Raw genomic sequence first — 16,127 nt, 5'->3', positions numbered from 1 at the left:
AAAGTGATATACAGTTTTTAGTTGTTTATATGTTATTTCACGAATGTTTGAGTTACCATTTGGCACTTTTGTACGGTGGAGCCATTTATTTATGTTTGATATATGAATAACTTATTATGCGATATGCTGTTCACAACTGTTTTGCCTAACTTTTTATGCAAAGTGGTTCATCTTAATTGATTTCCATTCTTATGATAGCTGAATGATATTTATTACCAGTTATTATTTGAAATCTATTTAGATTGCATAATAGAAGAAATACATCCCGGGTTAGCATAGATTAGATGTGTTGTTTTCATTAGATTACAATAGCATAGAATTAGATTAAAGTAGCTTAGATTAGAACTCTTAGATCAGCATCATCCAACTGTGCACACACACACACCCTTAGATTGGGAAACTGGTCCCGTTATCCCCAGTTGGACCCGCTATACCAAACGGATAAGGAGCTGCCAACCAAGGTCCGGACCGGGCGGGTATCCCCCTTGTTGTTGACCCAATTTTCGGGGCTTCAACAGATTCTAAGTGTCCATCATGATTACAAAAGTTGCAATGTCTATCAGTCTTCTTCCCTTTGGTTTTAGTTGCCTTATCATTTTTTTGAGTTGATTTTTCATTGTTAGACTGAAATGGCTTAGGACCCTTGTTTGGTTTAGGACCATTCTTTTTATGATGTTGTTTCTTAGGATTTTTCGAGCTTGGTTGTTGCTGGGCTGCTAAGGCTTTCTTAGAATATTTTCTAGTATTAAGAAGACCAATATGTAAGAGTTTTTCTTGCTCTCTTATTAAAGAGTCACAAAAAGCATCAAAAGAGGGGGACTTGTAGGCTTGTCCTTGCGAAATAAAGGCTTCCCTAGTAAAATGGAAGGTGGAAACAAACATAGAGTAAACTGGTCCTAACTTAGTAAGAATGCAATATATAAGGCTACCATCTTCTTTCTTAACCTTAACACCTTCCAAGAGAAGTCTAAGGGTCTTGAACTTGGACAAAAAATCTTCAACGGAAGAAAAATTATTGGGGTCCAACATAAGCAACTTATTTTCAAGTTGATGGGCTCTAGTTTTATTTTTAATTCCAAAATCTTTATTGAGTTGTTTCATTGCTTCATCAGGGGTATCAATTTCTACGATACGAAATCTAAGGTCTTAAAAAATAGACATACCTATCAACCCACATGCTTGATCTTGCTTATTTTCCCCTTTGACTTTCTTATATTCATCTTTAGGTTTAGACTCTTGGCGTGAGGCTATTCTATACAGACCTTTACTTCTAAGTAAGTTCACACATATGATAGCCATTGGAAGCAGATGGTGTTGTCACGAATAACTAGGCATGGAATTTCCATTTTAAAATAGATTGAAGCTGTAGATAATTAAACTAAGTGTTCCAATGTAAATATCTTGAAAAATTAGGCCGATTAAAAAAAACAGCTTCTAGATGAGGAAGTTATGGCTTTTTGAAGAAAAGTTGTTGAAGATGCCAACGAACTACGTGAATATTTGGAAGTGAATGATAACGTTATATTTAAAAAAAAAATCTGCACCGCCACACCCCCCCCCCCCCCCTCACCCTTTCCAAACTTAATCTAATTAGCTCACTTTTAAAAAAATATTACTTTATGTGACCCACTTTTATAAATATGTGAAAGTCATTTTTGCAATGGTACTTTTGAACTATCCACTAAAATGTAACTTAAATAAAAGATAAAGTGACTCTAGAATTATAACTAACTCACTTTTTATAATGGATGAAAACACTTTTACATAAATAACATTGAAACATAAGTTACATGTGTTTTTTTGAAAAAGTAACTCAACAAAAAGAAATACTTGAACCTAAGACCTCTATTCTCATAAAGTAACTTTGGACCAAGTGAGCTAGTTTAAAATGTTAGTAATTTTTGGAAAAGAGGAAGGGTTTTTTTTTTTACTCACTGAAGATTTGGAGTACATGCTTACCTGAAAAACCTCTATTTGCCTACAAAACAAAAAAAACCACACAAACCAAAAACGAACATGCAAAAGTAATCCAAGCCTTACGACTTAACGTCTTATTTTGCTGGAAACTATATATTTTCCTCAATGTTTATGGTTTTCTGAGATCACACTAAGGTGCGACAGAAAAGAGCATGCACGTGAGAAAACTACCTTCTTTCTATTTTTGGTTTTCCCAGATTGCACAGTATCGCAGGGAAAAGAGCATGGACATAAATGAAAGGTATATATCCAGTAATATAAAACAGAGAGATAAATAAACTGAAATAAGAAGAGAAATAAATAACTAAAGCTGCAAATAAAAACTATATACCTCCAGATCTTAAAAATGATGTAGCTAGGGTTACCAGAAACCTTTTCGTGTGAAATGAAAGGGGTTCCTCACTGGAAAAAATGCTCCTAACACAATAGAGAAATCCTCTCGGCCTAAAAGTAGTTATAAACAATAGGTCTACAAAATGACAGTCAGATGCAGTTGTACCGACTTCAGATTTGGATCACCAACAGATGCGACCCTCGAATAGCTCTGATACCATGTACGAATTTGCGGGTTAAGTTTCTTAGATAGAACACCAAAGGACACCACTCACAAATATATCACATATAGGTACACCAGTATTCTTGACATGGTTAAGACCCCTCAAAGAGGGAAACAGTCCATGGCTTGAGCCAACGTGACCACTTCAGGAAATTTATTAATGTCAAATAAAGAAATTTTACATAAGCTTCTCTCATGAATGGTCACCTAACAAATGACCCTCCATGCTCTTTAAATAGATATCATGGACCAATTAGGTGTTAAGACACAGATCAAGTGTTGGTAATACTAAGGAGAGAATGAATTTTTAGATCACTTCATGTCTAGAACATATCATGACCATTAGATTGTAAGTTACGAAAAATACATACTAAAGAAACACACTTTACGTAGGTATACACTAGAACAAGTTGTACTTAATTATTTCCTATGTGTCAGAATATCCTAACATGTGTTTGCAGATCATGCATTATCATGTTCATGGTTGCAATTATGCTCTTGCCCATGAGGGGTGCAGGATCAACTTGTTCTAGTGGGAGTTGTCAGGTCGTGGGATTATATCACATAACCCACATTAGCTATTTTGATGGTAATAATCTTAGAATCAATCAAGACAAAGAGGGTATTCTCATTTGTTTCCCCCTTTTTTTCCCAACGGGTCTATGATATTTGTACAAACGATAATGACTGGGTCATGGGCCTTCAATGCATATTGTGTAGTTCAGTGGGTGACTCGAGTTATAGATGCACCAAGACTAATACTACAAATCCAACTTTAAAGGAAGCATTCTCAACTTTGAAAGATTCTGATTGATTTTCATTTAATTTCTTTGCAAATCATTAACATTTTCTTTTATTTTTGTTTAGGTGGGCAGACTATCTTTTAATAAATACTCATGGTTGATGACCCGCAATTCTTATGTAATCATTAGAGAAGAATCGTAGATGGGTGTCCAAAGATTCACTTACAATAACCAAGAAATTAACATTACATATTATTTAAATGTATGTATGGCTTGTAAAATATTTCAGGGAAATTAGGGTATTTGAATAGTTGGGAATTTAGTCGAGACTTCAAGTAATTAGGGTATTTAATTTGGGGAAACTTTTATAGAATATTTCTAGAGGGATAATGTTGGACAGGTATGATTACAAGAATGATGTTTGTTTATGCCATTCCTTCACAGGCAATTGCTACAATTTCACAACTTTTGTAGGTTAAAATCCCAAGTCCCTTGATTAGCTCTTGTAATTTTTATTTTTTATTATTTAAATTAAATACATTCAGGCATAATTTTCCACATTTGGAGTTCTATTCAGCTTGTTAGGGTGATATTTTTAGTAGTAAACCAATGCACCATACCTCGAGGTCCACATTATTCAGGATATTTGAATTTACCCAAATGTTCAATAATATTGATGGAAATCAGTGAAAATAAAGCCTTGGATTTAACGTTAAACCAGTCTGACTCATATTAATGTATATTTCATTTAAGATATTTGGGCTTAGACATGTCAAGCATTAAATACATTGATATATTACAACTGATCATATATTTTGTTAACCCTGTTTAAATTTAACTAAATCAATATTTAAATATTTTCTTTATTCGGAATATGGTTCTGTTACAAATTCTAGCTGTGAATACATTGAACAATATTGAGGCATTTCTAGCAGCCAATCCCTCTGAAATCATCACCATATTCATCAAGGACTATGTCAAAGCTACCAAAGGTTTGACCAAAGTCTTCACCAAAGTTGATTTGATGAAGTATTGGTACCTAGTGTTTGCCATTCCCAAATATGGAAGTGATTGGCCCACTGTGAGTGACATGGTCGTGCAAAAATACTTCCTTATAATATTCACCTCAATATCTTCCAAAGAGGCATCAAAGGTAATTGCTTATCAGTGGAACTGTGTCATGGAAAGTTAATGTAAGTTTTACAAAACCTATCCCACGCCTTTAATGATGTATAGGGAGGGATTGATGAGAAGCTATTTTGGTAGATGGGGATGTTGGTTTGGTATTAGGATCCAACACTAATCGTGTTGAATTGAAGAATCTAAGCTCAAAATACTAGTCATTGGTTCTTGAAAATTTGTTCCCAGATCAACTTAGTGTACCCAAAGCCTATGTAGAAAATTTCGATGCGCTATTAAACATTCTGAGCATGTGTCACGAGGCCACGGGAAACCGATGGGCTAATTTTTTAGTAGTGGATTTCTTTCAAGTTCAATTTAACACTTCATTTTTTCAATTTGAACAGACCAATCTTTAACCTCGATGGGTTTTACGACATACACACATAGGTTAAATTTTATTGATCCATGTTAAACTAGGATTTTTATGTTCACATCTATTTTTGATCATTGTTTTATTTTTATGTTCACAACAATGGTCCTAAAGGGAAAGTGGGTTTGGATTTCTGAATTATACAAACCCCAATCTTCAATCTTAGTGGGTTTTATGACATTCACATAGAGGTTAAATTTTGTTGTTCCATGTTAAACTCAAATTATTGTGTTCACATCAGTTTCTGATCATTGTTTTATTTTTCTTTTCACACCATCCTATATTCATTGTGGAATGTTATCACACATTCCATTTTCTGTTTATTCCTTCAAACATAAAGCACGGAAGCCTGATTTATTTTGTTTGCGAAGAAAAATAGAAGTATTCCTCTTGCATTTACTACAGATCTCTAGATAGGGTATTCCTCTAGAATTTACTACAGAGCTTTAGACAGCGTATTCCTCTCAAAGCGTCAGACAAGGTATTTCTCTTGCATTTACTACAAAGCTCAAACTTTGGGAAGAATCCATTTTAATTGAGAAGCTAAGTCAAGAAAACCTAAGAAGATGGGAAGTTGTTATATGAAAGAAGAATTGGTTGATCACAAGATAATTTCACCCTTGAGTCCACAACTATTCCTTCAAGCCAAAAATAATGGCAATTCTCGCCATCATTCTCGTGGAAAAAGGAGGGCAAGGTTACTACATAAGATCATGTACTTCCTCACTATTGAACAAATATATCAATGAGATAAATAACAATAATTTAACTGTTTCTTAGATAATATTTTAGTATTAATTTTTTTTCTTATTGTAAAAAAGGTTTCTATACAAAATGCAATTTAGTATTTTTTGATGTCAATTTATTGTTAGGTATTAAGATTTTGGTAAATATTTTCATCTAGTAATTAGAAAACCATGAATGCATTATTAAGAAACCGAGTAATATTAGTAATTGATATCATTTCAAATTAGGGAATACTAGTTATGTGATTTATCATCCTCATTTAATAGAGATATATATAAATAAATTATGAAGTAGCTTGAAAGAGTGCTTCTAGAATAAACTTTGATTTAACCTCAAAATAAATTGGCATGCCCCTATAGTCACCCACATTGGAGGTTGACTTAGGGCACCCAAATGGCCCATCACTATAGGTTTATGGTGCGTCGTGACTCATTTCATCTCATTGATTTTCTCAATCTGAAACTACATGATTCCATACTACACCTCCCTTTTTATATTTCATGATTATTCAAATTCATAATTTTAACACTTATTGAAGTATGTAGATAATCATTCCATACAATTATGCCTTAATGATGCCAGCCTAAGCTAACTTTACCCACAGTATGCATATAAAATGCATAATCTATTTTGTCACAGGAATTTTAATTCCCCTACCTAGTGAAACCTTCACAAATTAAGGCTTTTGGCTTCTTAATTAAACCTCATGCAGAAACGTTTCAATAACTATCCAATAGTATAAACCTTAATTAACCTTTCCAGTGAAATCTTATTCAACCCTCATAAACTTTGTTTAATCTTTAATCCTGCGCGTATTAACCATACCCTCTTAACTCTTGTCTCAGCTTAACTCAATGTTAACCACACCATGGTCTCAAAATTGGTTAAACTCGACTTAACCTTTTAATACCTTAATCCGCTTTATTTCTTTTATTCCTCGTACAATAAAAATACTCCATAAACCACACATAAGCCTTACCTTTCTGCCAATCCATGACCTTGGCACATTTACCGATGCTCACCTTATCGTGTTCAACCTCCATCGTTGATTTCACTCCACCAGATCAATGGCTATCGTGCGATCTCCATTCATCCTCTAGAACTTAAACAAATTTAACTTGCATTAATAAACACATCAGGTCCGCTCAGAATATTAAGTTGCACACACTTTTCTGTGCGATTACCATCCGATCAGTACATCAATAGATGGTCCTGATCATCTTATCTTAACAGGATTTAACCCAGCTGCATAAACTCTCATCAGGCCTGTTTTTCAAAGATTCGTCCACACTTGCTTAGCATGTGATATCCATCCGATCTCAAATTCAACGGACGGTCCGATCACCTCCGGACTTCAACTGAATTAAGATATTTTTCATAAACCTTATCAGGTCTGTTTTTCACTTACCACTTACGGTTTTGATGCCGTGTGAAAACCACTTCCACTTACAAAAATCGCTCCTCCTTCTGCTAACACTTGACTTAATCTTAGCCTTTCATCTCTTTTACTTTATGTTGTGCGACTTTTCTTTTTGCCATCCCTCGCACTCTACCTCATCCGTTGATCTTATAGATCCAACGACTCCTGTGCATTGTCACTTCATTTCTTCGTCCTTCCCTTTACTTTGTTTATGCCATTACTCATTGTTCTTCTATGGTTTTGGGTTTCTCCAACGTTCTGGTCTTTCGTTGTTCTGCCCCACAACTCTCTCTTGGACTTACTCCGTGTACTCTAAATCACTCTCATTCTTGAACTTCAATTGTGATTCTTCAAATGGGTTCAACGATAAAACCACGATCATTCATACTTCACCACTTCTCTATTTTCTACTCGAGCTTCACCTGCATACATATACTATGAAGAATTACACTAATTCATACACAACTCATAACTCCATTAATCAATACACACCACACAATTCAGGAATCGAATTCTCTGTATTGATAAATAAATATTTAGATAAGCGTCTCTCTCACTCTGGCTTGATTTTCTAATCAGTGGCCTTTGTTTTCCTACCTTCCTATAGGCTTACAATCAAAGCTATCTAACTCTCGAACTAATTCCTAGTTAGCTAACTATCTAACCCCTTTCTATGCCTTTTAGGCTTACATTTATACATAAGGATTCTATAACCAATTCCTAGTTTAGATCCATAAACTTCTCAACAAAAATACTAAAATCTCTTCTTTATCCATAAGGATCCTCTTTAATCCACAAATCATAAAACATATTTCTAATCCAAGGTTTACATCTGATTCTCAAATCTTTCAACTATCCTAAATCTCTCATGTTCTCAAACATTCAAGAACATTTACAAATATGCCTCACAATACTTAATTAATTCCTATTCTCATTAAAATCACTCAAAATCCTAGATAATTACATTAATTTAACACTTAGGAAACTAACTTCCTTAAAACACAAGATCTGCTATGTCTACTAAAATACAATGATTTTTCTGAGTCTGAATGCTCCTGCATCAGACTCCCAAGGTAGAAACATTCATATCTCCTGATCATGTGTCTTGACATGTTGATAGAAAACCTCTAGGGTCCCAAACTTTAGTTTGTAACTGTTTGAATGCTCTACACCTTTGTTGTTGTTGTATGTTTGTTGTCTTCTATTTCATCTTCCTCTCCTTGTCAATCACATTCAAATTCTGATTGATCACACTTCCTCATGTTGTCAATATCCTCCATGAGGTCTGCTTTATCATTAATTTCCATAATTCTTCAATCTCTGTATCCAGCATATCCTTGGGTTGGTCCATACTCTACCACTTACTGCTATTTCTTTCTCTTTGTTTCAGTTTGTTGCTGCTATCCACTAACTCTTCAAACTATTGTTCATTATCCCCTCTTTGAAGTTGTCAAATTCTTACTCTTACTTCCCTTTTATCCTTATCCTCTTTCATGATTCTCTCTCTCTGAATTGAATCTTGACTTTCCAACATTCTTTCTAGCAATTGAATATCTCTATTCCATGGATTAAATACTTCCACAGAATCCTTTTCTTCCATCATTTTTACTAGGCTGCTCATCTGTGCCAAATTTCCTCCAGGATTTGCAACAAAACATGCACTCACAAAATAATTATTAAAATAAAAAGCATAAGGCCTCTGTGCCTCTTCTTCTTTTGGCAACACATCAGTATGCTGCTCTGATTTATCCTCCTCTATCAGCACATCGGTATACTGACTCAACTTCTCTAAAGAATTCTCTAAAGTATTCTCAAGACTATCAGTTAGTCTCTCCACCACACCATTTGCTTCAATGATGTCTTTCTACTCTTGTCCACTGTAATGAACTCCTTCCTCTACAATCATACTGTCATACTATGAATTTTCCAGCAAATACTTCCGCAATTCAATTTCTTTATGACACTTCATAAGTACTTCATCATTACTTATGATTCCTGCATATATACACAAATTATCAGTTTGAAAATTACAAGGTTCAATAGTCTCAACTGTTGCTTCACATATAAGCTCTTCAGATTGAATTTCATCTCCTTATATCACAAGAAATTGTTCCTGTGTTGTCACAGCTTCAAACATCAATGTACTACTAAATTATTTCTGCTGCAATAATTCACTGTTTTTCTCATTTAAGAGAAATTATCCATCCTTCTTTACTTTAGAGTTTTCATCTTCTAAAATATACTCTTCCATACTTTTGACAACTTCAAAATATTTCTCATCCTTCACAAAACCTATAATCACATCAAAATTATTAGATTGAAACATACAAGGTTTTACATCCTCCTGTTGATCTACATTTGTCCAATTGTTCAGAAAATCATCAATAATTCCTTCTTCTTCATTGAGAAATTCACCCTGTTTTGCTTCACAAATGGACACTTCCATTTCCAACTCAGCTTCTCTGAGTTCTTCCATTAGCCCCTTCACTTGCCTCTATTGTAGCCTTCTTTGTAGCTTAGACCACTTCATTGGCTTTTTCTTCAAGACCCATCCTAATCTTTGGCTTTCCTCAAGTATCATCCTTAATACATTGAGTTGTTCTTTCATCTCAACAATCTCTTTGTCAAGTTCCTCTTGACTCATTCTCTTGTCATTTACCTTGGAATCCTCTTTCTTCACCTTTCTTCTATTGTGGTCTTCCTCAGAACCTCTATTATCTCTGTTATGACTATCAGTAGTTATCTCCTTCTCCATCTCTATGAGTTCCTCACTCACTCACTATGAGCTGCACAAGTCTTTGCAACAGCAAGTCCTCCCTGCTGCATGATACCTCACTAAGCTTCTCTCCTCTGAGCTCAGTCTTTTGGCATCTCTCTAGTTCTCTCCTATGGAACCATATGAGCACTCCATGCTCTAGACTTCAACTCATCTGCACTTTTGAGAACACAACTGTCCTCTTGTATTTCAAACACAAATGAAATACTAGGTTCTGCCACTCTCTCTCATAAACCTTTATTGGCTTCCTTCATCACTGCTCTTCATGCTGTGATCTTCTTGTTGAGATGCTTCACTAATTGTTGTCACCTACATATAAATGACATTTAACCCAAAGATCATTCAAAGCTTTCAAAAGCTTACTGCTTAGCTTCCTTCTGAGAACACTTTTGTCTACTCTGTCCAACCTTCAGTTGGATTCTTCAGGTTCACTGCCACTTGTTTTTCCAGTCTTTCATTCACTTTGTTCTTTAGAACATATACAACTTTCTTTGTCTGTCTGCTTCTATCAATCTTTACTCTATCTTTAACCTGCAAAACTCAAACCAGAGTTAAATAAAATAGTACCTATATGACTTCACAAGCAGTCTCTATCCACTCTTCACATTTGAGTGAATCTCCATTTTCCTCAAGAAAACAAACATCACTGTGTTTTCTTTATGCTTCTGCAATCTCTTCTTAAGAGTATCACTTACTCTCATCTTATGTCATGCCTTCTACTTATCAGATTCAAATAACCTGATCTCCTCTTGCCTGCATACACATCTTTAAAACATAACACAGAATTTCCTTATTTTTCTCTGATACCAAATGATGCTAGCCTAAGCTGACTTTACCCATAGTATGCATATAAAATGCATAATCTATTTTTTCCGAGGAATTTTAATTTCCCTGCCTAGTCAAACCTTCACAAATAAATGCTTTTGGCTTTTTAATTAAACCTCATGCGGAAATGTTTAAATAACTATCCAATAGTCAAAACCTTAATTAACCTTTCTAGTGGAATCCTATTCAACCCTTATAAACTTTGCTTAATCCTTAATCCTGTGAGTATTAACCTGTTATGAAACCAGCTCACAAAAAGATAGAAAAGAGAGATCCACGCCTTAGAATTCAGCCTCTTCGAGGGGGCAACCTCCTTTACATTACATAAATGAACAATTCTTGGATGATACAAATGAAAAACCTCCTTTCTATATATAGGAGTCTAAGGGTCACAATATAATCAAAGCCGACCTAACAATAATATTATAGGCACAAAAATAACAATAGAGGGATTCTATGGGGCACAATAGTAACAATATGGGCACTACATGGGTACAACAATATAAATAAGGGGTATAACTACAATAGTAATGGGGTAATCACTAGTATTATAGGGACCCAACATGCCCCTCTCCTTCAAAAAAGTGTTGTCCTCAACGCTTGAGTAGTTCTGGATACTTCTGCATAAAATTCTCATCCTCCCATGTGGAATCTTCAGCGGATAAGTTCTTCCACTTGATAAGATACTCTGAAATTGATCGATTTCGTAGCTGTCGAGTTCTTGTTTCTGTGACTGCTTCCGGTTCCAATATAATTTTTCCTTCCTCGTCAAGTTCTGGCAATATTGTTTGAACTGGGAGCTTGTCGCCTATAACCTTCTTTAAACATGAAACATGGAAAACTGGGTGCAATCGAGAAGCTGCAGGAAGCTCCAATTTGTATGCCATAGTACCAATCTTTTGCAACACCTTGTACGGACCATAATACTTTGGTGATAATTTATTATCCTTCTTAGCTTGCTTGAGGGACATTTGCTTATATGGTTGTAGCCGTAGGAATACCCAATCACCTACATCAAAACTTCTTTCACTGCGATGTTGATCTGCCTGTTGTTTCATTCTATTCTGTGCCAACACGAGGTTATCCTTTAAGAGTTGGAGGACTTGTTGTTGATGTTCGATGTGATGTTCCACTGCCTGAACCTTAGAATTTTCTCTTAAATATGATGTGATGGATGGTGGTTGATACCCATAAAGTGCCATAAATGGGGTCATTTTTGTTGCTGTATGGAAGGAAGTGTTATACCACCATTCAGCCAGAGGCAACCATTTGACCCATTGTGTCTGTTTATCAGATACAAAGCAACGAAGATATCCTTCCAAACATTTGTTTACTATCTCAGTTTGCCCATCAGATTGAGGATGATAAGATGAGCTATGAGCTAACTGAGTACCAAGACAAGAAAATAATTCTGTCCAAAAATTTCCAGTGAAAATGGGATCTCTGTCACTTACAATAATCTTTGGGTTTCCATGTAGCTTTTGAATTGTTTCCATAAATGCAGTAGAAACTGTACTGGCTTTAAATGGATGTGATAATGCACAAAAGTGTGCATACTTGGTAAGTCTGTCAACTACCACCATGATGACACTCTTTCCCTCAGACTTGGGTAAACCTATGATAAAATCCATTGAAACCTCCTCCCAACGTTGGCTTGGAATGGATAAAGGTTGTAATAGACCGGCGTCTTAATTGTTTGAACTTTATTTTGCTGGCAAACCAAACATTCTGCAACAAACTTTTTAATATCTGATTTAAGGCCATCCCAAAAAAATTCCTTCTTAACCCTGTGGTAAGTTTTTAAAAATCTAGAGTGCCCTCCTAAGGGAGAAGTGTGCAATTCCATAAGAATCTTTTGTTTTAGCTGGGAATTCTTACAGAGGTATAAGCGATCTTTGTACCATAACGAATCATTTTTCCAGCTAAATGTATCAGACGTACTGGAATCTTGTTGTAGCTTTCGAATAAGTGCCCACACTTCTTCGTCATTCTTCCATTCCTCCCTTGCTTCGTTTATCCAATCTGGTTGGATAATAGAAATGGCGCACAACAATGCTTCCACATCCTCATCCTTTCTTGAGAGTGCATCTGCCACCACATTTTGCTTCCCTTTTTTGTAGATGATTTCAAAGTCATAACCCAACATCTTTGTGACCCACTTTTGTTGCTCTTCAGAGGATAATCTTTGTTCTAAAAAGTATTTAAGGCTATCATGATCTGTTTTTACCTTGAAGTGTCTTCCCATTAGGTAGGGTCGCCATTTCTTAAGTGCATGGAGTATTGCCAACATTTCCTTCTCATAAATAGCTTTTCTTAAAAACTTTCCCTTGATTGGACGACTTTCAAAAGCAATGGGTCTTTCATCTTGCATTAGAACAGCACCAATTCCATTTCCTGAAGCATCACATTCCACAATAAAGGTTTTTGTGAAGTCCGGTGTAGCTAAGACCGGTGCTTGGCACATTGCCTCTTTAAGATGTTCAAAGGCCTTTGTTGCTTCCGGAGTCCATGAAAATGCATCTTTCTTCAATAATGTTGTTAGAGGTGCTGCTATTCTCCCATAATTCTTAACAAACTTGCGATAATACCCTGTCAACCCAAGAAATCCTCGCAGATGCTTTATGGATGTGGGGATTTTCCATTCCTTAATGGCTTTAATTTTGCTAGGGTCTACCTTAACTCCTTCATGAGATACAATATGACCCAAATATTCCACCTCCTGGACTCCAAAGAAACATTTGGATCTTTTTGCATATAATTGTTTCTCTTCCAATAGTTGTAGCACCCTGTCAACATGTTCAACATGATCCTTCCAAGACTTGCTGTAGATTAGTATATCATCAAAAAATACTAACACAAATTTTCTAAGGAATGGTTTGAAAATTGAATTCATCAAACCTTGAAATGTTGAAGGTGCATTGGTAAGGCCAAAAGGCATGACCAAAAATTCATAATGACCCTCATGAGTTCTAAATGCTGTTTTCGGAATGTCTTCAATCTTCATTCTGATTTGATGATATCCTGAACGAAGATCCAACTTGGTGAAGTAAATTGATCCATGCAATTCATCCAGTAATTCATCAATGACAGGAATGGGGAACTTATCTTTAATAGTGAGCTTGTTGAGCTCCCTATAATCCGGACACATGCGCCATGATCCATCCTTCTTGTGCACCAATACTACTGGAGCAGAGAAAGAACTTTGACTCGGTTGAATTATACCAGCCTCTAGCATTTCTGCAACCATACGTTCAATTTCACTTTTTTGGACATAGGGATATCTGTACGGCCTGATGTTTGGAGGAACACTTCCTGGAATCAGATGAATAGCATGATCATGATCACGCATAGGTGGGAGACCTTTGGGAGTCTCAAATACCTTGGAATGATTGTCCAGGACTTTTTGGAGATCTGGAGAAATAGATGATTCTAATGTGGAAACATCTAGCGAACATAATTGTGCAATTACACCTCTTTGCTCCTTTTTTAGAAGCTTTGTCATACCATTAGAGCTGATTATCTTTCCTGGTTTCCCTGCAATACCCCTTAATTCAACTTCCTTTCCTTCCACAGAAAATTTCATGAAAAGTTCTTGAAAATTAAAAGCTATTGTACCCAAGGATTGTAGCCATTGGACTCCTAGTACAACATCAGCACCTCCCATTGGAATGGAAAGCATTGGGCTAGTCAATACATATTCTCCCATGGATAGCTTGATATTATGGCACTTTCCAGAGCAATTTATTGTTCCTCCATTTGCAATCATCACTTGACACTCTGGTGCTGGATATAGGAAGCAATTCAATTCTTTTGCTACCCTACAATGAATAAAATTGTGGGTGCTTCCTGAATCAATCAACACTATTACCTTTTTCTTCTTGATTTGTCCTTCTATCTTGATGGTTTGAGGAGTGGTAATTCCTGCCAATGCATTACAAGATATGGTCGGATTTATTTGTTCTTCATCTAGGCTTTGTTCCTGGAATATATCCTCTTCTTTTGACCTTTCTTGCTCCTTTTCTTCTTCCTCTTCACAATCTATGTAGAATAATTTCTTCTCAGCACACTTATGACCTTTTGTGTATTTGCTATCACAATTGTAACAAAGCCCTTTTGCTCTTTTTTCTTCCAATTGTTGTGGTGTCAACCTTGTAGGTTGTGGAAGACTATGGGCAACAACACTTCCATCTTTATAGTTGTGAATGGTATGCTTCCTAGTTGCCATAATTTTGCTTTCCATTTTTCTTGCTAACCTGAATGCCTTCTCTAATGAATCAGGTTCCCAAAGGCGCACATCATGTTGGATATTATCCTTTAAAGACCCTATGAACACATCAATCCTATGCTCCTCTGGAATATCTTTTACCCTTATGTTCAATTTTTGGAACTCCTCAATGTGCTCCATTATTGAACCCTTTTGTTTGAGACTTATCAATTGGCTAAAAAAAGTGTTGCTTTTTGTATCCTCATAATGTGCTATCAATTCTTCCGTAAAAATTGCCCAAGTGATAAATTGTTTACGAGAACAAAGCCATTGATACCATACAAACTGATTTGGTTCCAAATATAAAGTTGCCATACGTACCTTTTGTGTGTTTTGCACATTATTGAGATCGAAGAATTGCTCCATCTGTAATATCCATGTGGCGGGATCCTTGCCATCAAACTTCCTCATATCGATTTTTGGAACATGGTGAGTCTTCGATCCAACATTAGAGTCTATGGAATCATGATTAACATTTCTTTTGTTCTCATCATGAGTTTCCTTTACTACCTTTTCACCATTAGTGACCCTTTCTTGTAGCAACTTCTTCAATTCATCCATCTTATCATCTATGCCATCAATTTTAGCGTCAATCTTAGCTTCCATGCCATCAATTTTAGCGTCAATCTTAGCTTCCATGCCATCCATCTTAGCTTCCATTCCCTTTATCTTAGATTCCACGCCATTTACCTTAGATTCCACGCCACTTATCTTAGCTTCTGTTAGCTTTTGTGAGCGTGACATTTGTTGCACTTGTTCTTGTAATTTTGATATATCATGTAGCATTTCTTCCTCTTCTTCATGAGTCATGCTAGAGCTTTCAGGTTCCTTACTAGGTGTTTGCATTTTCTTTCCTCGGGGCATCAGTTACCGATAATAATGCTTTACTATGCCCTTTGAATTCCGTTAAACCAAGCTTACACAAAAATTTAAAAAAAAACTACACACCTTTTTTCACTTTATAGAAGCCTGATATTGAATCTGATGTATCTCTGTGATTTTAGATCATCCAGTTCTGAAATTGCTATCTGTAGTAGCCTTTTGCGTCCTCTTTCCAATGCCACAAGTCTGAGCCAAATTGGATTCTCCAAGGAAGAGTTATGTGAAATCTCCCACAGTGACTTGCTTTTAGACTGGTTCAGTAGAGCGAACTTGTACGACGTGCCACGAGTCACTGTTTCAACCTTTGAATCTGAAACTCACCCACAAGAAACTAAAGTCCGTCCTCTTTCTGTACCTTTTTACGAAATTTCAATCCAATCCTCAG

At 35.8% G+C, this 16,127-nt stretch overlaps 1 pseudogene; it reads left to right on the top strand.

The window, feature by feature from the left end:
* Positions 1-3,119: 3,119 nt before the first annotated feature.
* LOC149243259 (PI-PLC X domain-containing protein At5g67130-like) overlaps positions 3,120-16,127 on the top strand; it is a 68,228-nt pseudogene continuing 55,220 nt past the window's right edge.

This window comes from Pinus tabuliformis, chromosome 8 (assembly GCF_031772625.1).
Source record: "Pinus tabuliformis cultivar Carrire ecotype Pingquan chromosome 8, CPIR1, whole genome shotgun sequence".
Taxonomy (NCBI): Eukaryota; Viridiplantae; Streptophyta; class Pinopsida; order Pinales; family Pinaceae; genus Pinus; species Pinus tabuliformis.
This window is presented reverse-complemented; position numbering and strand designations above follow the sequence as displayed.